Genomic DNA, 24,590 nt, shown 5'->3' with positions numbered 1-24,590 from the left:
AAGCCGTGCGTGGATAGGGTCCTTAGCAGCTGCCTGCTGCCTGCCGGAGCCTCCCTTCCCCCGGCTGCAGGCTGGGGGCCTCCCTTCACACCAGCCTTGGCCTGGTGCCACCCACTCACTTGTTTTATCATCCCACGATGGTCCTGCTCTCATCGGGGTCCACTGGGGCTGGCAGTGCCTCCACTGCCTACGGTTGCCAGCCCTGCATCACAGACACACCTGCCATGTTCTGCGCTGCCCCCTGGTGGTCAGCACACGTCTAACCCCAGTTCATCAAAATTCCACCAGTAGGGACAATTTGCATATTAGCTTTTTATTATATAGGAAATTTAGTAATTTACTTATCTGTCTTTTTCATTAGCTTCCAAAAGGTAAGTCATTGGCATATTTGTTCAGTCCTTTTTGCTCAGTGCCTAAAATGGGACCTGACCTATTGGAGAAAATTGAGTAAATAAATGAATGAGTGAATGAATGCTAGCTTCTATACTCAGATTTTAGAAATAGCGTTGACTTATCCACAATTCTTATTCTTTTAGTGTTTTATATAGTGTATATCTTTATTTCATTTTAATAAATATTTTATTATATTTAACTATATATTTCCATTGCTTTCATCCCAGTTGAACCACATCTCTAGTTCATTTTCCATGTTGCTGCTAAAGTGATTTTTGTAAAATGCTTATCAAAATGCCATCCTTTGAAATAAAATTTCCCTTCTCATAATTGGGCCTGTGTCTGTTGTCCTTCTCATTACCCCTGCATATACTCTATGTGCTACTAATATCCTTTTTATTGCAGTTATTCTGAATGCTTAATATGCTTCTCTTTTCTGTTCCTTCACTTAAAGCTTATTCCCTTTGTTCTTTACTGAAGTATATTTTAGTAATATGTGAATACATACAGTGTAACTGCTATCATGAGAAGACTCTACAAAAGGTTCTTTACACTTGAAATGATTAGGAATTAACTATGTAGATGCATTATATGATATCATTTCATACATATTAGCAAATCTTCTGTCTCTGAGTATCATTAATACTTGGTAATATTTCATTGGCCATTTTTTGAGGAGAATTTACAGGTCACCCCAACCTTGAAGAACACCTTATACTGTTTTATAATCCTGTTTATAATATTGTGTGTTCATCTTAGAGGCAAGGCTAGTCTATATGTTTTAATTCAAGGATTTTTTTTTAAACGATGTTATCTATGAATGTTTTTGTGTCTTTTACCTTCAGAAAACTAACCTGAAGAGTAAGGAACATGATTTATAAAAGTAAAAGTGTTACTTGTATAGCCTTTTCAGAAAATGTGATGCATTGATAGATGCTTCAAATTTAGTTTTGTTTGTTTGTGTGAATAAAAGGAGAGACAGGTAAAGGAAATTAAATTATTTTATATAAACAATTGAAGCAAGTGAAACAAATGCTTTACTTACCTGTATCTGTTCTGAGTAAGTGTAGCATCATACAAGGGATCAGTGGGCTTTTTGAGACATGTAGACTCTAGGAGTATGAATCAATATTCTAAAATGTGTATTTAACATTTTGATATGTAAATAATGCAGAAATATATAGCTTATAAGACTGGTCTTTTTGAGAAGACACAATAAATAAATGTAGAAGATACAACTAAATAAAAGTAATATGAAGTTATGTAGCAGTAAACATAGATGGTACTCTGTAAGGAAGTTTTGGTTGTTTGAGGTAGCTCTTTTGAACAATTATTAATATTACTGATAATAATAGGTTAATTATTGTACCATATAAGTTATTTCATTTAGTTGTTGGAACATCCTTGTGTCTGTTACTCATTTTACATAAGAAGAAACACCCACTCAGAGTTAAATACTATAAGTGATTTCTGCTACTTATTCAATTGGGTGTCTTCATGTCACTTACCAGTAGCCTTTTGAGAATATGACAAAAACTTATGGCCCATTTTCTATAAAAATGTACTATGAACCTGATTAATATGTCTATATTTTTATAAGCAATTTTGCAGAATTCCTGGGTTCCCTAAATTTCATTCATGGACCCCACATTGGGAATCTATGATGTATGTCTTCTTTTAAAAAAGAGTCTAGGGCACTCTGTACTTTCTTTTACCATCTCTTGTTACTTAAATGAAATATTTATTTATTTTATTCCTTATTCTAGAAAGAATTCAAAGGAAGCTGAAATTGTCAGTTATCTTTGACTCCATTAAGTATGTGCCAAAATAAAATAAAGTTGTTATGGCAAGTGAGATTGAGAAAAGTTTGACATATAGGACACTTTTTAGTGGTCCAGTCTGTTGGACTTTGCTTAGAGCACCCTCAATCTGTCAGGAACCTAAATGTGTTATTTTGAAGTAAGTAAACAGCTACCTCTTCAAAGTAGTATGAACATGGTGGCTGTGACCCTGAGATAGAAGATTAGAAAGAAAGATAGTTTAGTGATTCAGAGATTATTTTCAGAGAATAATTGGTGAGTTTTACCTTCTGATTACATCAAAGATAAGTAGAAATGGCATTGTTGTTATAGTAAAAGTAAAATGTAATTATTTTCTGTATTAATGAACTAACTTTATCATAGACTAGGTTAACTCATTGTTTGGAAGGATGAAGACTGTATCTGGATTCTAATTCATTGTGATTTTTGAGAAGAGAAGTTGTCATTTTATAATGGGATTACTATAAAACTTCATTATATGAAAAATAACCATCTCTAGTTTTTAGGACTAGTTATTTCATTGTGTGTTTTTCACATAAAGTAATTTAGAATTTCAGAATGTTTTTTCTTTTTTTATATATTCAATGTTGCATATGCTACAATTCTGATATAAAATAAGCTGAACAGGATAAAGTATCTTATGTATACACTGACCAGATTTTAGGCAAATAATGATATAAATTTATATACAATGTTTAGGCTTAGTTTTTCAGCACAGATGTTTTAACATTGATTTATAGTTATGTTATGAATTGAATAATTGTATTTCTATTTTTTCCCCCTTCAATCATTCTTAACATTCAACGTCTAAATGAGTGGTAGCCCATCTGTGTAGGGCTCTTGTGATTGAATGATGTATTGTTTTGCAGTGGCACAGTTTTCAGACAGCCACTTTTGTTGTTAAATATTTTCATTTTCTATAGTACTTTTCATCCCTGTATATACGTACAGGAATCACTTCACCCACCACCGAATTGCAGCCACTTCTGAGGTGGAACGCAGCAACTGTTTAACAGCGCACTTTCCCCTAGGTGCTGACAGCTGCAGAAGAAATTGTACATGGCCCCGTACAGAAGGTATTTCTCCACTGTGCCATCAGCAGAGTGACACTGACTAGGAGTACTACATAGACTGTAAGTTTTCTGTGTACCCACTCTAGACTGGAAAACCCAATAAGAGAGAATAGCAAATAACTGGGAAGCATCATTAGAAAATGTATTGAGGTCAGTTAAACTTAGTGCTGCTCTCCTGGCTCTAAAGTTTATGCTGAGGTCATCTAATTTGTGATTGGAACTGAACTAAATAATAAACAAATGGATGCACTCCTTGGATATTGTTTTCTAGAAGCAAACGAAACTCAAAAATGTTTTTCTAAGTAATACACTTCTGTTGAAACTTAGAAGAATCCGTTTGTTTTTTAAATATTTTCAAATAACCAAACCCATATTATATGAGGTTAGAGCTGTGTTCTTAAAGTAGCAAATCAATGTATAATTCAACAGGAACATCCTAATTAACTTTGCTTGCTGTATTTTATGCCTTAGTTTTATAATACTTTTAGTCTTTGGTGAAATTTTTGCTACAAAAATTTGAACCCAGTTTTTCTTTTCATTCTTTGTTTTAGAAACCTCAATTTTGAATTTTTTTTTTTTTAACATATTGAAACAAAGTTTTGGAGAGAAGAAATAGTAAATATTTGAACTTCCTCTTACTGTATTTCAGTTTCTTCTATTCAAGTATTTAATGATTTCCTTTTTTCCTTTGTAAAAGCAATTTTACAACAGTGCTATCTTTAGTAATAGTGTGGCGTGTTCATGCCCTAAAGGATAGGAAAGTAACATTAGAAAGTGCTGTCTCTTGTTAAATAATATGATATGGATTGTTATATTCTTTTGCCTTGTTTAGTCAATAGTATAATGTACTAGTTATCAATTGTTTTTTTAAATTAATATTTGTGTATCCACAGACATTTCTATGACAAGAAATCAGGGTCTTAGTATTTACAGTCTTAGTCATATGAAATAGTGTCATTTGTTTTAGCTGATTTAAATTATATGTCATAAGTTAAATGATATTTGTATATATTTCTATACCTATAGATTCCCAATGAAAGCAGATAAAAACCTCTCTGGGCCACAGTTTACGTACTTGTAAAATGAGGTGGGTGGAAGAAATTATTTTCTAGAGACCCTTTCTTTCAGTGTTTTCTGTTCAATTCAGGGGTATAATTCTGTGTGTGTTTGGAATTGTACTTTACATTATGTAACCAAGATATTTTGGTTTAAGTGGTTCTGTTGAGTTAGAATATTATTTGCATTAATTAAATGACAAATGATAGAATTTTGGAGTCAAAAGAAGAGATCTGACTTTCTACAAAGATTTTCCACTATTTCTAATTTTGTGATGGCGTCCCCACTTTTTTGATTTTTTTTAGATTAAATAAAGTACAATTCTCAATATCTTGTTTATCATAGAAGCATCAGATAAATTAGAAAACTAGCCTCTATTTACACTCAGAGTAGAATGTAGTTAAATAATACCAAAAAATACTAATGAGTTTTCCCCCTTGCAAAGACTTAATACTTCATTCAATAGTAAAAACACTAAAGAATTAAACTTAGTATTTGAAAGAATGTAATTTAGACATAATATAGTGTACCTATGTATCTTGAGCAAGAGGATATTTTATGAATCAAATATAAAATATTTAATTTTCTATAATCGGTTCCTTTGCATTTTCTGCAGAGTAATTTTAAGTATTGCTAAATTCCATTCATCTTATTAACCAAAGTAATCACACTTATCAGAATAGACCATATGTTTTATATGTTTTTTTTAATATTTTTGCTGAAAAGATACAAACTCTGCCTATTGTACATATCTGAGTATATATTTTTCAATTATTCAAGGTATTTAATTATTATACATTAGACCTCCTATGGATGATGTAAATTTCACAACTTATTAGATTCCATTTTAAACCATATGAATCTTCCACTTTTATATACTCCCAGTGTATATTATTCAGAAAAGGGAGTTAGATGGAAATTTTTATTTTAATGAAATATACTGGTATATTATTTGAATTTAATATACATGTACTATTTGTTTACCCCAAAATAAAGGGGGAAATGTTGGTTTTTATTTAAATTGTATGTTTGGAACATTTACCTATTTTATTTAGAAATTATCTCCATTGTATAAAATATAGAAACCGAATACCTTCATTAGATTATTTTTTAAGGGAAGGCTCTTCATCTTATTCTGAAGGATCATAATCAGGCTTATAATAAACTTATTTTATTTATAATTTTGGAATTCAGAAATAAATATAAATTGAAGAATAATTAAATCTTAATTAAATTAAAAAAATAAGCAAATGCATAGATGGTTATATAAATTTTAAATATTTAATGATCTGCACTTTGATCTCTATATAATGTTTTGACAATTTCTAGCTTCCAGTTATAGGCTTTAAAAAGAATTATTTGGACATTATAGTGGATGTGATGAAAAAATAAAAATACATAATGAGATATTTTGAGTATAGATTTTATATAATTTACACTAATTTTAAAGAACATACGTTTTTAAATGGATATTTTTAAATTCTCAGATATTCTCAGTTTTACAAAATATATAATCTATTTTTTTAAATTAGGGGCATATTTTTATATTTATCCCAATAATATTTTAAAAATTGTCTTATAAAATTTGTATGAATAAATTGTTATGATTTTATAGGGATATGAAAATTTTCAGGTGTTTTATTGTGAATAATAGGCAGATGATTTTGCAATTTAACACTAGATGGACAGTTCTTTTTATACTAAATTGTTTATATTTGAGTAACCTTACTTAAATTTAGGATTCAGGCATTATTTTTTATAAATCAAAATATAAACTAATTCCATAGAACGATATGTGCAGTTTGAATTTATATATTTTAGAAATAAATGTGAAAAGGTTTTTGCCTTCCAGATAACGTCAGGCAGATAATGGAGGTAAAATACTCATATAATAAGTTCAATTTTTGCTAATTTTATCTTTTATAGCAGTTAATTCCTGCCTGTATTTATGCATTCTGCAGTTATTTATCAATATAAATTGAATTAGTTGAAAATTGTAAATGTATGTTTGCATCAAGAACTTTTGATGCTACAAATCTTTTTTATCTTTAATTCTGAATTAATAAGCATTATTACTTTAAAATTTACCTTTAATGCTGAAATTTCTGTGTTATGGGTAAAGTAAGTATGTGTGTGCATTTGTGTGTATGTCATCTTCCTAATGTATTTTCTGGTTTAGAATCCTGGCAGCCACTCTGTAGCTATTTAATTAAGTGTAAATATTTCACAACTTTAAGGGTTTTTTCTTATCTGTTAATTGTGAATTATTACACCTACCTCACAGGGTTGTTGTGAGGGGAAAAAAAAAAATGTGAAAGAGTACTTAGTAGATACCAGTATGCTAATATATGAAAAATTAGTACTATCCTTATGATAAAAATCCAAATTTCCTGTTTTGACAAGTAATCTAGCTCCTCCGTATGTCCTCATCTTCATTTCATTTCTTTCCTTGCAAACTGCATTGGTTGAAACTAAACTTGTTGCAGTTTCCAGTATATGTTATGCTTTCTTTGGGCCTTTGTCTTTCTTCAGCACTTACACACCCTGGGGTGCTGTCGTCTGTATAACTCAACCTCTTCCCTCAGGTTTCACTTTAGATTTCTTCTTAATTAAAGTATTTCCTATGCCTTCTTCTCCATTATCCTTTTGTTAGATTGCCCTTCTGTTTAATCCTGTTGTGTTTGCTTACTCCTATTCTAGTAGCTAGCACATACAGTGTAACTGCCTTTGCATGTGTCTGTAAATGTGTTGAGGGTAGAGTCTGCCTTTAACTTCTTTTCCCCAGAACTTACCAGAGTTCCCGCAACTCAGAAAATGAATTAATATTTTATAAAGAGATGTAGGTTCCCCCTAAATGAACTGAAGACATATAATTATATAATTAGTTCTCTTTTTAAAATAACTTTAATTCTATATTTATAGAATAGATTTCAAATTCAATAATCATAGCAAAATTATGGCTTTGTAATCATACTGCTTTGCCCACCAGTTACTACTCTTATTGGATTTGTTAAACAAGATGAGCTCACTAGTATGCAAGCAGAAATTCACTTTATTATTTCCTGTCACTTGTACCTGAAATACCAATCTAAATATTATTTTCTGCTCTTTGATAAAAGCTATTCAAGTGTCTTTATCTTTTCTGGATTCCTTGTCTTACTTGTCTGGGTTTATTAAAGACTCCCACTGTTTGGGGATAACCCACTTGTAATTCCTTGATGTAGTGGTTACTAGGTCTTCTTTTGATTATCCTCCTTAGTCTCTGACTCTCTGGTCTACCTCCAGCCTCTTTCTTCTGGGGATATCTTGTTCCTTTTGTTGTCCTCTGAGTAGAGTTCCCTTTAAAATGACCTAGTGCTATTTCCTCCCAAGGGGTCCTTATCTGTCCCATGGGAAAATAACTCCACAAACTCTGGAGTGGAACTTTTGGCCATTTCTAAGGTGGTAGCCCAGAGTGAGGTCATCTTGCCTTCTTGTCTTTAGATTTTCTTCAGGCTAAGTCCAGTTCCTGTTCCATTCCTTTAGTGCCCTGTATTATAAAAAACAAAGGCCAAATTCTGAGTGAATCACTACTCTATTTCTTCCTCACACAAACTATAAGTTTTCTTTCTCCAATATATGCTTACTTTTTTAAAATTTTTATTTGAGTGATAGACTAAAGCAGTGGTCGGCAAACTCATTAGTCTACAAAGCCAAATATTAATAGTACAATGATTTGTTTCTTTTGATAGCCATATTTTTTAAACTTAAACTTCTTCTAATGCCATTTCTTCAAAATAGACTCGCCCAGGCCATGGTATTTTGTGGAAGAGCCACACTCAAGAAACCAAAGAGCCGCAGGTGGCTTGTGAGCCGAGGTTTGCCGACCACTGGACTAAAGGATGCCTGACCCAGTCTTTCTAAGTTACATATATGATCTTTCACCTGAATTCTAGTACGTGGATGATTGTTCTCAGCACTGGGTCCTTGTGTAAAACTAAGACAAGGAAAAGTTCCCATTTTAACAATCCCTGTTAATATCCACTTAACACTGAGGCCACAAGGGTCACCTTGCATTTTTTGAATTTCTATGAGTGTTCATTCATTTCTGCTTTCCATGCTGTGTCTTGATGCTGTTCTGGGAATGTGGAATGTCCTTGCTATATTTTCCTCCTAACAAATCCTATCCAATCTTTGGTGCTCAATTTAGGTTAAGCCTTTATGGGTTTAGCTGTTAGAATAAATACTACTGTGTTCTGTGTTCTAATACTGTACTTTTTAGAAGTGTTATTGTATAATCTACTAGTATGTCTGTCTCCCTGACTAGATTGTGAGCATTTTTGAGACAGCCACTGACTTATTTATTGGTGAATCCCCCTTACTGCGAGTCTCTGTTATGTGTTCAGAGCATTATTTGCTGAATTAATGACTCTTTCTTGAACCCTGAGATTAAAGTTTATAAAATTATTATTGGGTAATTCATTATTCCATTTTTTCTTCCATCCTTATTCCAAAGGGGCCAAGAAATAGTTTATATGCCTCTGATTTTGTTTGTTTTTAACACAGTGGTATTGATCTTCATCCATTCTTTGGCAAGTTCCTTTTAGACTTTAGTTCTGTTTTGGTACAGTTGATTTTCTTTTATTTCTCTGCATCTCATTATTTTTCTTTTTAGTGTTATTTTACTTGATGGAGTTAGCTATGATAAATAGGAAAACCAGGTATACTTAGTAGGTTCTTATTGAAAAAAAAATGAAATGAACATTTTATTCACAATTTTTTATTATTGGATACTTTCTTTTTTTAAAAAAAATTCCACATTTTAAATTGCATCACTAAATATGGTCAGAAATGGCTAAAAAGCAAACTGTTGGTCACCAAGAACATTGGTTATAAGCTCCCCACCAGTAACACTAGAAAATTAAATTTTCTAATCTATAGTGTGTTGTAAGTAAAATACTATTTAATCAGACTTAATTCTTGTTATTTTCTGTGATTGCTATAAATAAGTTGCCTTAAATAATTTGAAGTATAGCATTGAATATCTGCCATTCCTCAACATAATAACTTAATGCAGTCTTTATTAGTGAAATTAAGTCAAAATTAGGATTCTTTAAATATATATATGGTCAGGCAAATAAGTGATAATTGGAATACCAAGAAATCAAAATAGCATTGTAAGTAGAGATAATTGAAAATTTCTCTTATTTGAAAAATTTTTTCTTGGTAAAGTCCCAAATGATTACAGATATTATATTAAGGTAATGCAGGAAAATTTTTTTTTTTCAAATCAGATCATTAAAGTTTGAGAGAAAGTAAATTAATTTATAATAAAGTATCCCATTGTTTTATTTTCCACACTGTTATATGGACTACCTTATGTAAAGGTTTTAAGAAAAAATTTACCTTATTTTCTAACTTTCACCAATGTTACTGGTGACATCTTAATATTTCATTTGTGATGATTTTATCCATTAACACTTATTGGCTTAGGAAATTTGATGAATGAAAATGTTAGGTGAAATGCTAAATATGGCAGATCTCAGAATCATTTGCATTTCAAGCAGGGTAGATGCCAGGGATTGTAATGTATACAATTACTTATATTTAGTCATTTCTCACACTAGTGCACTTTTGTTTCTGTGTTTTGATAACAGTGAACAAGCTATAAAATATAATCAAGTGATTCTTAGTTTTAATTATCTAGAAACACTGTTTATTCCTGTTAGTTTACTCACTTTCCAACCATTTCAGTAACTCAGACATTCTATTTGCCTCACTAAATTTGTAAAGTTAATTACTCGTGTATTTTTTAATTAGTTTAGGTTGAATATTGTTATAGGAAGGTAGTTCAGTATTAGAAGAACAAAATTCTGTTTTTCTAAGTTTTTGTGAGCATACTTGGGAACAGTATAATCCAGAGAGTTTTTAAGAATCATCTGGTATATATTGCTACCAATTATCAGGTAGGAAAAGTAATGCTACATCTGAAATATACTTCATTTTTAAATGTTTGTATTTTCCCCTTTTTAAATGACTATTTTTCAATTGTAATACTATATGACTTACTTTAGAAATATTTTTTAATGGAGCAAGTGAAATATTTTAAAAAAGTAAATATAACAAACCTTAAAATTAATCAGAAACCTAGTTCTTCAATTTATACTTAATTCCAGAGAGTGCTTATGTGCAAAATACCTTATTCATCTTATGGATTCAAGTGAAATAATAAGGAAATTAGCTATTAATAAATTTTTATTATGCCTCTCTCTGAAATTTTAACTTCACATTTTTTCCTGTGCTGCAGGTTAAGTCAGATATAGCATGTCTGAAATCAAACCAAATCTTTAGTCCTCCATTCTCATTCACCCTCCCAACCACATCATTCTTGTTATGGCTTCACCATGTACCTTGTGATGCAGGGTCAAAATAATATCCCTCCTCTTTGAATTGAATGTCATCCTATTATTTTCACTTCCTCATTTTATTTTATTTTTACTTTTTAAATTTTGTTGCTTTTATTTACCTTTTTTTTTCTTTCCATGGAAAATATCCTTAGTAATATTCTTTCTTAAGTCTCCAACCCGGCTTCCATTTCCACTAAGGAAATTGATGCTAGTAAAAGGATACAGTGGCCACCTAAGAGTATCTGTTATATTTTAATGATCCCTGTGCTAGAACTTTATAGATAACCTAATCTCCCCCTTTGCCTCTTATTATTATATAGTTTTTGAAGATGATCACTGGTTTCTGAAAATTTTTATTTTTGAAGGTGCTATCATTTCATATCAAACTGAATTTGAATATGTGCTTATTCTCTTTATTAGAGTATTTTATAAAATTATTTGAATGAATGTTAGTATTATAAAGAAATAAGAAAATCTTTAAATGTGTTCTCTTAAAAATTATTTTCAGTGTGTCATTTTGAATATTTGGAATAATGTAATATTTTCTGTCATTCCTCTTTCTTTTAGTGTGTATGTGTGTATATTTTTATATGTCTGTCATCTCTTTATGCCCAGGTAACGTATATACATAGAGCTCTTAATTTTATTAACTTACTTTTTAAAAATCAAAAGTCTTAATTCTTTAAAGATTTAAGTTTTCAAGAGTGTTCAATTTTATTGTGGCTTCTATAAAATAAATTATGAAATCTAAATATGCTTTAACTGTTTTTCCAGATTTGTCTATTTTTATATTAGTGTTAGCATACATTACTTTTATACCCTACTATATGATATCTATTCAGAGTTATAAGTTAATATAATTAAAATTCTATTATTTATATAGTATTCTATTATTACTCTTCATTCATTCATTCATTCATTCATTCAATATTAACAGCTAAATGCTAAGTACTGTCCTACATGCTGGGAATACAGAAAGTCTCTGCTCTCATAGTTTTATATTTCTGTAAGTGAAGAAAATTACATAAATATATAATACTAAAGATACATAATTTTAGATAGACATAAATATATGAAGGAAATAAGTACACTTGATAACAAGTGTTGAGTAGGAGTATACTTTAGCTAGGATAGCAAGACCAAACATCTCAAAGAAGAGATATTTGAATTGAGCTCTCCATGATTAGGAGAAAGAAAATCACATTCCAGGCATCAGGAATAGCAGACAAAGACCTGGATCTGAATGAATTTAGCATGTTCGGGGGGAAAAAAGAAAAGAAATGCTGTATGTGTTGAGCATTGTTAAAGAGAGTGTGAGGTTTTTGTTTTTTTTATATAATGTTGGAGTCAGATCAAGTGGGCCATAGTAAAGAGTTAAAATTTTGGTATCGTTACACTGTGAAGACGTTGGATGCTCGAATGTTAGGGTGGTGAACACTGAGGAAATCATTCTGCTTGCTGTGTGGAAAGGCATGAGGGGATAGAAAAGGTCATTATTAGGCAGTTAATGTGGTGATCACAGAAATTATGATGAGTTAGGGCTTTTTGTTCTAGAAATGATGAGCGGTAGAATATTTTAGAGGAGCACTGTTAAATTTGTGAGTGGGTTAGAAATGGTGTAACCAACATTATCAGGTATAATTAAATCTAACTGTTCTTTGAAGATAGAATTTAATGGACATGCACTTTCCCATGGTGAAAATGTACCATAATTTATTTAAATTATACTTCTGTTTTTGATTATTTAGTTGTTGTTTTTATCATTTTTTTGCTAGCATAAATAATGTTTTGTCATTTTTTCAACTCACCATCATTGTACATTAATAATGAAAAGTAAAAATTAATATACTGGTATTTTAATTTGCTTACCTTTGATTACTAGCTAAGCTGAGATTTCAATGTGTGCATTTATTGACCAACTGTATTTTTTAAACTGTGAATTGTGTCTTGTTTGATGTTGCTATTTTCCCATTTTTTTGAATGGCCATTTTAACTTTTTATGATGTTTTAAAAGTCCCAACACGATTTGCCCTTGAAATTTTTTTTATTATATCTAATGTCAGTCTCCACCCGCTATACATTATGCTCTAGAAACTTTGATCATTTCTCAAACAGGCCAATCTCTTGTCTAGTCTGGAGGCCTTTTACTTCTGATTTTCAATTTTATGGATCCTTCTTCCTCCCATCTCACATGGTTGACTTTGTCTCATCACTCATGTTGCAGCTGAAATGTCACTTCTTAGAGGCACTGTTCCCAAATTCCTAACATACCATCCCTTCTCACCCTTTTCACAGTCTGTCACATTACTGCCTCTTTTGTTTGTTTTCTTCCAGAATCTTTTATGGTCTTCATAGCATTTATCACTGTCAGAAGTTAATCATTACTTCATTACTACCTGTCCTTTCCAGTTAGAGTGAAAGAACTTTGAAGGCAGGTATCTACTCGGATTTGTTGCTCTCTGGAGCTAGAATGTTGTTGGGCATATAGTAGGTAATTAATATACTTTGTGATGTGAATAATATAAGGATATTAATAATTTATCCCATGTAATTTTGATTTTTTTCTTTTGTCCTTTTCATCTTCATTTATGGCATTTTTTTATATGAAGAACTTTATATTTTCATGGAATCAAATCAATGAAGTTTCCCCCCCCCCCCCCCTAATATGACTTTTTTTACCCTTTGAAGAAAAAACTCCCAGTTTAAGATTTTTCATTTTCCTGTGGTCAAATTAAACTGTTTCTGAATATAAAAATACTATTTATTTTCATGAATTAGGGAAAGTTTTATAAAGATTAAAAATAGCTCTTGTGAATGCATTTCTATGCTTTTTTCTAGTTTTATCACACATTTACTTATAAAAACAATACACTGATATAGAGTTTTTTTATCTTTTTATTGCAACATGTGCATATTTAGATGATATTTATTCTTCATTCTTCACAAGCATGATTTTTTTTAAATATTACAGACTATTCCAACTTAGGCATTTTTATAATATATTTAATAAAATCTTTATTGTAGACTTATTTCAGTCTTTTAAAATGTAAATAAAAGTGCATATTACTGTGTTTAATTTTTTGTGTTCATTATTATTGTTCTATTAGGATAAATCATTATGATCTATTAGGATAAATTACTAAACATATAATTGGGTATTTACTGGGTCTTAGGAATACATGCAATATTTTAAAGACATTTGAATATTCATTGCTGAGTTATGCTTTAAAAAATTTAAATCAGTTTACACTCCTAGTAACAGTATGCATATGTCTGTTTCTCATCAAACTTTCCAAAAAAAAAAAAAAATTGTATGCTTTTGAAATGTTGGCCCACTTCTCCCCATCTGGGCCCTGCCTTCTAAAAAGAATTTATGTAAAACAATTATGGTGTTTTTCACATACCAATTTAAAAATATTTTTATGGTCAACTCTGTCATTTTTTTCTTTCATGTCCATGCTTAAAATAACTTTCCTCATTCTGAGGTTATATATGTATGTGGTTTGATCTAATTTCTTTATGTTATATAGCTCTTGTTTATATAGAATATTTTCAGATTCAGGAGGAAAAATTCTCACTGTATTTTCCTCAGTTGTGCCAGCCGTATCATTTTTGAGGGATTATATACTAATAACATGCTAACTTTGTATGTATTCCAGTGGTTGGGTGGGGCGGGTATTTGTTGTGGTCCATTGTTTTACTTGTTGTTGCTTTTTAGTGTCTTTTTATTTTGAGTCATCTATTAGGGTAGTAGTTTCCTGATTCTGTTCTTTATGTATACACTATTCCATTATGTTATTATGTGCCTTCTTCCTTTGAATTTTAGAATCATTTTGCCAATGCTCTTTGCAAATAAACCATTCCTGCTTTATATTTTAGTAAAATTGTGTTAAAACTGTTAATCTACTTGCACAAAATATCCTTATACTACTATGTAAGATTTCATATGTGAACTGAGATTATTTTTTTCCTTTCTCAGTTAAGCTTTTTTCTTTATTTTACTTAGATCATTCTTAGTTTTAATTTAATATATCTAGTTGCTCTTTCAATGTTTTTTAATTAATGTTTTATAGTATGTTAGTTTTCTGTGGTCACAATTATCACAAATTCTGTCTTAAAACACACACTTATTCTCTCCCAGTTCTAGAGCCCAAAGTATAATATAAGATCAGTATTCCTGGTTCCTTGGAGCCTGGAGGGAGAATCCCTTTCCTTGCCTATTTTTAGTTTATGGAGTTCCTGCTTTCCTCGGCTTGAGACCCCTTTCTTGAATCTCTCCAACCTCTTGTTTCTGTCATTAATTTCTACATCCTCCATTGACATCCTTGCCTCCCTCTTATGAGGACCCTTTGATTATATTAGGGACCCACCTGGACAGTCTAGATTAGGGGTGTTGAACTCAATCAGAGAAGGGGCCAAAATCTAAAATCCAGCCTAAATCGCGGGCCGAATGGTTTACTGAACAGTCATAAACTGACAATGTCATAAACTGACAGCGGAGTGCAGTGATGACAGCGCGGTGCGGGCCACATTGCAAGGCCTGGCGGGCTGGATTTGGCCCGCGGGCCTTGTGTTTGACACATGTGGTCTAGATTAATCTCTCCATTTGAAGTGTATTTAATCACATCTGCAAGCACCCTTTGCCATATAAGAGGGCATTTACAAGTTTTAGGGATTAGGATGTGGATTTTATCTGAGAGGCCATTATTCAGCCTACCTCATATAGGAATATTATAATTTTCTCTATTTTACTTGTGTCTATTTTATTGAACAATTATGTTAAGTATGTTTACATATAGTTCTAGACAGTCATATAAACAGTAAGTAATCAATTTTCTCTATTTTTACATTAGTAATTTTATACATCTAATTTTATTTGTATCTTATTGTTGTCTTTAATTTTTGGTGCAAATGTCCAAAATATTTTCTTTTTATTTATCATATTTTCTATTGGTTTAGGATAGGTATTTTTCTCTCTCTAATCATAGGAAAGTAATTTGTTCACTGTTCATTATCTCCCTCCCAATCCTTTGACATGTGGAGATGCTGGGTGACTACAGTTTGAACTATGGGATACCCCATCGCTGAGGAGCCCAAAAATTCTAGTCTGCAGCTAAATGGCTCTTTGCTCTTTGGTTTGAAACTATATCATGAGGGGTGAGGGTTGGTCAGGTGGGTCAGGAAACCTCATAGCTCATCACAACCTGGGAAGCTATGAGGAACTTCCAGGAGTATTACAAAGTATTCTGCCATAACACAAATTAGCTGCATTTGAAGACATTGCTGAGTGGCCTATAAGTATACATGCATGGTTGTCAAGCAACTCCATTCTCTAATCTTTGCATATCTAGATAACAGATCTCAAAATACTTTATCAGATACTCAGTTATCTTTAGAGAGGCTTACTTCAAATATGATTCCCCATAGGTTGATCAGGCTTAATTTGAGGAAAGACCTCAAGTCAGGTTCATCATCTATAGCCAAACCAGTTAAACATGTCATTATTCCAAGTGCAGCAGGAAGTGTAGGCAAATCACACATACCGTATTTTCTGGCATATAAGACAACCCCCCTAATTTTACAGTTAAAACATAAGTTTAGGTCTATATTCGCTGTATAAGACTACCCCCCACTTCCGAGGCAACACCAATTCTTTTTTTAATAGACCGCCTCTCTAACTCTGGCCAACCTGAGCAGGCTTTTTTCGTTTCAAAAGTCGTCTTATACGCCGGAAAATACGGTACTCCACCTAGTAGGAAGTCCAGGGCAGTGTGTTTTTTCATTACCACTCAGCCTAGAGAGTTTAGAATAACCAGCTCTAATCTGAAAAGCATGCAAATGAGTATGTCTTCCCTTAAGTATCAGAGGGGGACCAGACGGGGAGATATATATATATATATATATATATCCTATCTAATAAAAGAGCAATATGCAAATTGACCATCACTCCAACACACAAGATGGCTGCCCCCTGTGGTCAAAGATGGCTAAAACAAGATGGCCAGTAGGAGAAGGCAGTTGGGAGGAACCTGGTCTGCAAGGGAGGGCAGTTAGGGGTGACCAGGCCTGCAGGGGAGGGCAATTAAGTACAATCAGGCTGGCAGGGGAGCAATTAGGCATCAATCAGGCTGGCAGGGGAGTGGTTAGGGGGTGATAAGGCTGGCAAGCAGAAGTGGTTAAGGGCAATTAGGAAGGCAGGGAGGTGAGCAGTTGGGAGCCAGCAGTCCTAGATTGTGAGAGGGATGTCCAGATGCCCATTTAGAATCAGGCCTAAATGCACAGTCGGACATCCCTCGATGAGTCCCATATTGGAGAGGGTGCAGGCTGGGCTGAGGGACTCCCCGCCCACTCCCTGTGCACAAATTTCATGCACCAGGCCTCTAGTATGTGTGTGTGTTGTGTGCACGCATGGACACGCACCCATGTGTACATATAACCAGAACGACTGGTCACTATGATGTGCACTGACCACCAGGGGGCAGATGCTCAATGTAGGAGCTGCCCCCATCCAGCAGACCCCGGTCACCTGATAGGGGTTGGGTCCCCAGGCTGAAACGGAGAACCCTGGGGGCGAGGGGGAGGCTGGCAGTGGACACAGCCCCTTTCCCAAGAAGGCTGAGGGCTGATGGCTGACCTCCTGGGTCCCTCCCCCCAGTCAGCAGGCCTTGATTGGCCCATCACCTGCCCACCATGTTGGTGGTTGGTTCTTCCCCCTGGCAGTCAGGCCCTGATAGCCTTATTGGGACCTGCCGGCCAACCTCTCAGTCCCTCCCCTAGGCTGGCAGTTTCTGATCACCCGATTGGGGCTGGGCCCTGGGCTGGGATGGAGAATTGGGGGTGGGTGGTGGCGGATGCTGTTTGGTGAGGAAAGGAGGAGAGGAGGCAGGGAATGTGATTGGCCATGATCGCTGGTCAGACCTAGGATCCAAGCTGTGCATGTATTTTTTGCACCAGGCCTCTAGTCTACAATAATAGGATTAGGCTAAAAAAAATCCTAACAGTATTTGTAAGTTCATCTTATTCTGCTGCCTGTTCACTACTGAATCAGTAACTTCTGGGAAGCTCCTGAGAGTTCATAGATTAAAATTCTTTAGTGGTTTATGGTGAAGCTGAAAGTGATGGCTGTAGTTTGGAATGTATTGGCCAAATGCTCTGTGGAGAAGAGCTGAGAAAAATTAATGTTTCCCTTTTCCACCTCTGGACTGCAGGTGTTCAAGGGGCTCTGTCTTCCACAGCAGCTTGTTGCTTTATTTCCACAGCCAGGTGATTTAGTCTCTGCAGCTTGATTAGTCTCTTCAGCAATCAACGGCATCCTTTTCCCAATTATCTGTATGTCTTCCCTACAACATGTGTTCTGTACTAGATAGCTCACCAGAAAGGTGTCTACTGTAGGTAATGCTCAGCAGTATCTTTAAGGGGATGGAGGGACCTCTATATTCTATTGGACAGTGCTAGACAGGTCTGGTACCCCAGCTATGTGGCTTAGAATTAGTTCCCTTTTTTACTTGACTGTGAACCTGGCTGTCAGGACACATTTGCCAGGCTTCCTTGGCCTCATGTGCTGGAATCATTAGGCTTTGTGATTTGGGCCCTGTCCTGAATTGTATATGGATTACCATGTCCTGGACAAGGGTGTATCCATGTGGCTGTGGTTCTTACCTGGGCGGGAGGCACATGTCTAATCAGCTTGTTGATTCTTTTGATAGTCATTCTTAAAGGGACCTTTCCCATAGGCACCTACACAGGTCATGAACAGGAAGTGTAGGACTTGTCCAATTAGTCGACAAAATGGTAATCTCCACAGAGACTGGGACACGATTATCTAATTGTTCCATTGCCAGGACACAGAGTCATTGAGACAGTAATGATCGTATTGTAGGTATGTTTTCCAAGGTAAGCACCACAGCTTATGACTTTACTCAGTAGGCATGGTTCCCTTTTCCATGCATGGTTGTTAACAAATTTGTTTGGGGTGCACAGCTATGCTGGCCCAGTACATGCCCCTGGATTTTAACGTACCCAGTTCGGCTGTGCACCGGGCCTAGGCATCCTTAGGAACCTCACAAAGGGCTGAAGTCCACCCCCACGCCCCCAGCATGCCCAGGTTATATCCAGACTCCATCTGGAATAGCCACATTTTGCCAATGACTGGCCACTTTTTTTTGCGTAGCTGATATGTGTCTGATTTTTGTATAATAATATAAAATCTCAGGTCTGTCATGCATTTACAAGAGCACCTTGTATTAAAAGTAGATATGCCCATAAATTATTTTAGATCTTTTGAAGGCAATGGATATTATTGAAAAAAAAATGACAAGTTGAATTTTTTTTATGTTCTCCTAGATTCTAAATTTAGGGCAAGCCTTAAACATACAATTTTCAGCATCTGATATTAGAGTTAGTTGCAGATAAAGTGTAGCTGATTATAAGGGGATATAAGAATAACTCCTATGTGGTTTATTTGCTAATAAATTAGTAAACATATATATGCTTTCTAATATTAAAAATGTAACAAATTTAAATTAAAATTTTAAAGAATTTTATAAATAGTGCTAGAGCTTTTAAATAAACATAGGTGTTTTGGCCTCCTTTTATAGTTATTCTGCCAAGAATTTTTTTTTTCCTCCTTTGAAATGACATGAAGTGTTTATACAGGATGCTAAGCAACACGAGCTTTGAAAGTTTAAGAAAAATGACTGAATAAGAAAGCAACTGATCCAAATTTGTTATACTTTTGGAATTTAGTAACTGATGAAAAACAGAACCATGTTAGTCATCTATAAACCCCACCTATTTAGCAGAATTAAAACTGTATTCTCACATTTAACATTATTTGAGTTGTTTACTGAGCATATTTAGGTTAATTTCTCAATAGTGTCAAAAGCATAATCTCATTTTTTAGCATATTGAGATAATTTTCATGCAGGACATAATAAATTAGCCAGCAAGCAGTTCTTTAAGATTGAACTTTAACTTAAAGAACAAATAATAGGAAAAAGGTATAAATTATGTGATATTTTTAATACATAATACAACATAAAAAACTTCCAGGTGGAAAGAATGTTGTCTTATAATTTAAACTTCTTTAATAACATTTTGGATTTTAGAATCTCACGTTAAAGAATGTATGTTATTATTCATAACACTACCATATTCAAATAAATCCTGAATCCCAAATCAAATATACTAAAGTTTTTCAAATAAATCTTGAATCCCAAATCAAATTTATTAAAGTTATTTCTGCATTTCTGGAGAGCAGAAAAAGAGTGGAGACGACAATGCTGGAGAAACAATGATGAAGATAGACTTAAGAGATGAGAAGACTGAGAAACTTATAAGAGGAACATAGTATAATGACACAGAGAGAGAGGCGGGGAGGGAGAGAGCACTTTTGATTAGATCACTGAAATATAAAGAGATTGTCTAGGCCATATTAATCCAATAATACAAAATATTAGGTCACTAAAATATTGTAGAAGCCCATGGAACTGTATTTTTAAAAGGAAAATCTTCTAATAGTTTTAAATATATATTTCCATTAATGATTTATGTTGGTGATATCTATGAGATAGATAATTTATGAATTATCATACTTTGATGCCAGGTGATTGGTAATTAGCTGAACATTTATTGACAGATGCATATCATTAAAATAGTGTGAGAAGGATGGAAAAGATATGTACTTCTTATAAGCAGGAATGATACTATGATGGGAGAATGTGATTTCATTTTCTAGTAACTTCACAAATAACTTTCAGACATGTAACTGTTATATGAGGTGTGTCAGAGTGATTTAGCCTAAATGTGATAAGATAAGAAAAACTTTTTAAAGATCTTTTCAGGTCCTTTCCTGATTTTTTTTTTTTTAATCTCTCTTTATTGTAAATATAGCAGTACGGCACTAGAATCTTAAAAATAAGTTAGTAAATGCCTAACAAAACTTCCTTTTACATGGGAAATGGAAGAAAAGTTAGCGAAGTTATTTGTTGACTATACAAAACATCTCTTGTAGAAATTGGCCACATCTGTTTTATTGTTTGCAGCTGAGACATCCAGTGCAAAATCAGTTGGCTGGTAATAAAAGTACAGTAACTGCTAATGTAAAACAGACAGATGTTTTTTTCATTACATAGCACTGGACAGATATATTATGGTGAAAGGGTTGACATTTTTAACAAATTTAAGCTGGAGTTGGGTTTTAGAATTTGAACATTTTACTTTGAAATAAAATATATGTTAACTAGTGTTACTGTTTTATATTTCCCAAAATGTGTATGTGAGATGATATTTTTTTGGTGTTATTTCTGCATTGTGGTTTTAAGTACACATGGGACTAAGTGTAGTTAATTATATTTTGGTTAGTCATATTTCTAATAACAAAATTATTATTAGGGTACTATTCAGGTTGAATACCTTTTAACACTTTTTAAACTACTGATAGATTTCTTTCTTTTATAGTTTTTAAAAAAATATTTTCTCTAGCCCAACCAGCATGGCTCAGTAATTGAGCGTTGGCCTATGTTCTAGGTCCTAGGAGGTCATAGTTGGATTCCCGGTCAGGGCACATGACTGGTTGATGGATTGGTACCCAGTGTGGGTATGTATGAGGCAGACAATCAGTGATTCTCTTTAATCATTGATGTTTCTATCTCTCTCTTCCTCTCCCTTCCTCAATAAAAAATTAACTGTTTTTCTCTAAAAAATTTACCTTTCATGAAAAAATTAACTTGAATTAGGCCCTGGGTAAGTCTTCTTGGCTCTATCATATATACAAAGCCATATTAAAGAATACATTTCACTTCACTGATTCCCTCTCATTTCACATGGGAAGAAATTTCAAATACACCTTGAAGAACTTTCTGGGTATTCTTGGACATTCTTTTTTATTATTCCAGAAGATGACATGTGACTGCTAAGAAGATTTGGTAAATTGAAAAAGTTGGTCCTATTCATCTTCCTGTGATTGGATAGATCTAAAATATGTGATATAATTTTAATATGGAGTGTAATTAATATTAATATTGAGTAAAACATTAATGATAATTCCATTGAATCACTTTTTATGATGGATGTATGTTGGTTCATCTGAACTCACACAGCAAAACCCTTTTGATGGCACCAACTCATACAGGTAAATGTTTTTTTTAAGTGGTCAAACATACTTTTTTAAAAGAAATGGCATTTCAAGAAATAAAAATTAAATGAAATGAAAATTTTAATGTTTTCCACAAAAATTTATTAGAACACAGCCATGCTGCATTGGCTGTGGCTGGGTTTGCACCACAATGGCACTTGAGTAGTTGTAACAGGACTCATGTGGCACTCTCATTATTTTAAACCATTTCTCAATGCACTGCAAATCATAGTGATATTGTAATAACTTGGCAGTAGAATATATTGGCATTTTACTTGTTATTACTAATGCATACCCATCATATTAAAATAGGAAAAGGGAATTTTAGTTGTGTTTTTAAGGCACCATGGGATATGGAATATCTATATATATATATATAAAAGTGTGATATATAAATCAACCGGACAGTGGAACTACTGATTGTTATGATACTCACTGACCACCAGGGGGCAGATGCTCAACAAATGGGCCAACCTCTCTTCTTTCCACATCTTCTTTCCACAATCCCCTTCCCGCCTCCCCCTGGCTAGGAGGCTCCAATAGGGGAACCTGGGATGGGTAGTGGCAGACCCTCCATGCCAGGCCAAGGTGGGTGCAAGTGAGCAGGGCCCCAGTCACCCTGCCGGTTGACCCTCAGTAGGTGACCAATGTTGGCAGCAGGGGCCGGGGTCAGCTGCCAGCAGCAGAGGAAGATCGGCCCTGATCACAGGCCAGGCCTAGGGACCCTACCTGTGCATGAATTTTGTGCGCCAGGCCTATAGTTTTGTTATAAATTAAGTGGAACAATAACACAATAGTGTTGTTAAAATGCTATGGCTGCTATGGCTGTACTAAAAGAATAAATGTCAACATTAACAGATTTATTCACTCATCACAGCATTTCCAATACATAAGAAAGCAGTGGTCAGAAAACTTAAATGGAATATTTTATTCACAAAATTAAAAAAATGAAATGAGGCTGCAACCAAAGTAAGTTTCTGTAACTAACTTACTGGCCATTTTCCAATAGTGAGTAAATTAAAACCTGTCCAGAGAAAATAAACTTTATTCAAGGAGTTAATTCCAGTTGTTTATTCAAGGGATAATGTGATTTATGTATAAATTTCTAATAATAGTCTGTGTGGAAAACTACAAGTATGAGTATTTCCAAAGAAAATGAGAACTCATGAATTTATAACAACTTGAAGTAGAATCTGCTAAGATGAGTTATAACTAATGGTGGTAAAAATATGTGTGGGACAGAAAAAAAAAACAGTTGCACAAATTTACAAAGCTTGTGAAGATGTAAGATGTTGTAAACCTAGGGTTATTCATTGTGTTATTAAATTAGCAAATACCTTGTAGAATATATTTGAGTCTACCATTTGTTAGTGAACCATTAATTTCAACAGTAAACTTCACTCACTCTCATAGACTTAATCATTGTCAATTCTGTGAATTTTTGTCAGAACTAAAAGATGAATATCCTGATTTACTCTACCCCACAGCAATTTGACAAGTTAGCAATGATAAAATTGCTTGGAATTTATTGAGTTCATGCCATAGTGGATATTTTTCTGAATGAGAATAATTAACTACTCTGACTCTCAGTCACTCTTACAGACACTGAATAGCTTTGAAAATTAGCTTTTGCTGTAGACTTGATAATGTTTGTAATGAATTCAACCCAATATTACAGGACAAAACATTTATGTGCAAAACTTATATTGCAGTAGACTCATTTCCACAACTAAGTTCTTTAATCACAAGTATATATTTCCCTTGCTGTCAAAAATTAAAATAAGTGAGATTTTTATTCTCACACAAATTCGTGGCAGATGTATTTTCTGAGTTCAAACTACAGTTCTTGCAGCATTTTTCATACCTCACTGTAATGCTTAGATTTCCATATTTCAAAATATATTTAACTGTGCTATTGAGCTTCTATCTAATCTTCAATTGGAATGAATAAACTGTAATTTAATGACATGATAAAAGCAAATTTTAAGAGAAGAATCTATTAGAATTCTAAAATGCCTAAGTGATGGATATTCCCCCAAATATTGTACGCTTCTGAATTGATATCAGTTTTGGCAGTATTTAGCTGTGTGAAAAGACATTTCATTTCAAAACTGAAATATTTAAAATCTCATTTTAGATTGACATTAGCAAATGAACATTTGCAATTGATTTGATAGGAACACTGACTCAGAAACCTAATTAAGAAAAGTGTCAATTCTCTTCCTCCCCAAAAAGAATTTTATTATTTTTATTAGTATATCTAGGTGTTCTATGTTGTTGCTATAATTAATACACTGAGTAGAGTTTGGACTTTGTCAGTACAAAATTATTAAAATCTGTTTTCTCTCTTTTATATAGTACCTACATAATATCTTTAATTTTATCTCTTGGTTTGAAAAGCCTAAAATATTTACTTTCTAACACATTACAGAAAAAGTTGGCAACCTTTATTTTAACATGCATACTTTCACTTATTAGGTGGTTTTGATAAGTACTTCCATGCTATGTCTTTGATTATTTATATTTTAAGAGAAAAAAAGAGAAAGAGTAAATTTTTAAAAACTCAATTTATAAATAACGGATTATTTATGCAAACATTAACTACTTAAAACTAAAGCAAAGACAAATCTCATTTACATGGAAAATGCCAATGTACTTGTTTTCTCATACCATTTAAAGCAAACAAAACCAAACGCTCAATCCAAAGGAAAACATTTTTGTGAGAAGT

The 24,590-nt window shown here is 33.2% G+C and overlaps 1 protein-coding gene across 5 annotated transcripts in view; it reads left to right on the top strand.

The window, feature by feature from the left end:
* Nucleotides 1-24,590, top strand: part of NOVA1 (NOVA alternative splicing regulator 1) — a 138,639-nt gene that overhangs the window by 38,768 nt on the left and 75,281 nt on the right. Inside the window, exon 1 of one of the 5 annotated variants that reach the window (XM_084869949.1) lies at nucleotides 3,245-3,346. The exons of 3 other annotated variants lie outside the window; for them this stretch is intronic. The gene's annotated coding sequence lies outside the window, so the exon portion shown is untranslated. Of the gene's footprint in view, nucleotides 1-3,244; nucleotides 3,347-4,312; nucleotides 4,374-24,590 lie in introns of those variants that run through there. One more of the 5 variants, XM_084869950.1, reaches the window with a different exon arrangement.

The sequence above is a fragment of the Pipistrellus hanaki genome (assembly GCF_964339955.1).
Source record: "Pipistrellus hanaki genome assembly, chromosome: 1".
NCBI classification, from domain to species: domain Eukaryota; kingdom Metazoa; phylum Chordata; class Mammalia; order Chiroptera; family Vespertilionidae; genus Pipistrellus; species Pipistrellus hanaki.
This window is presented reverse-complemented; position numbering and strand designations above follow the sequence as displayed.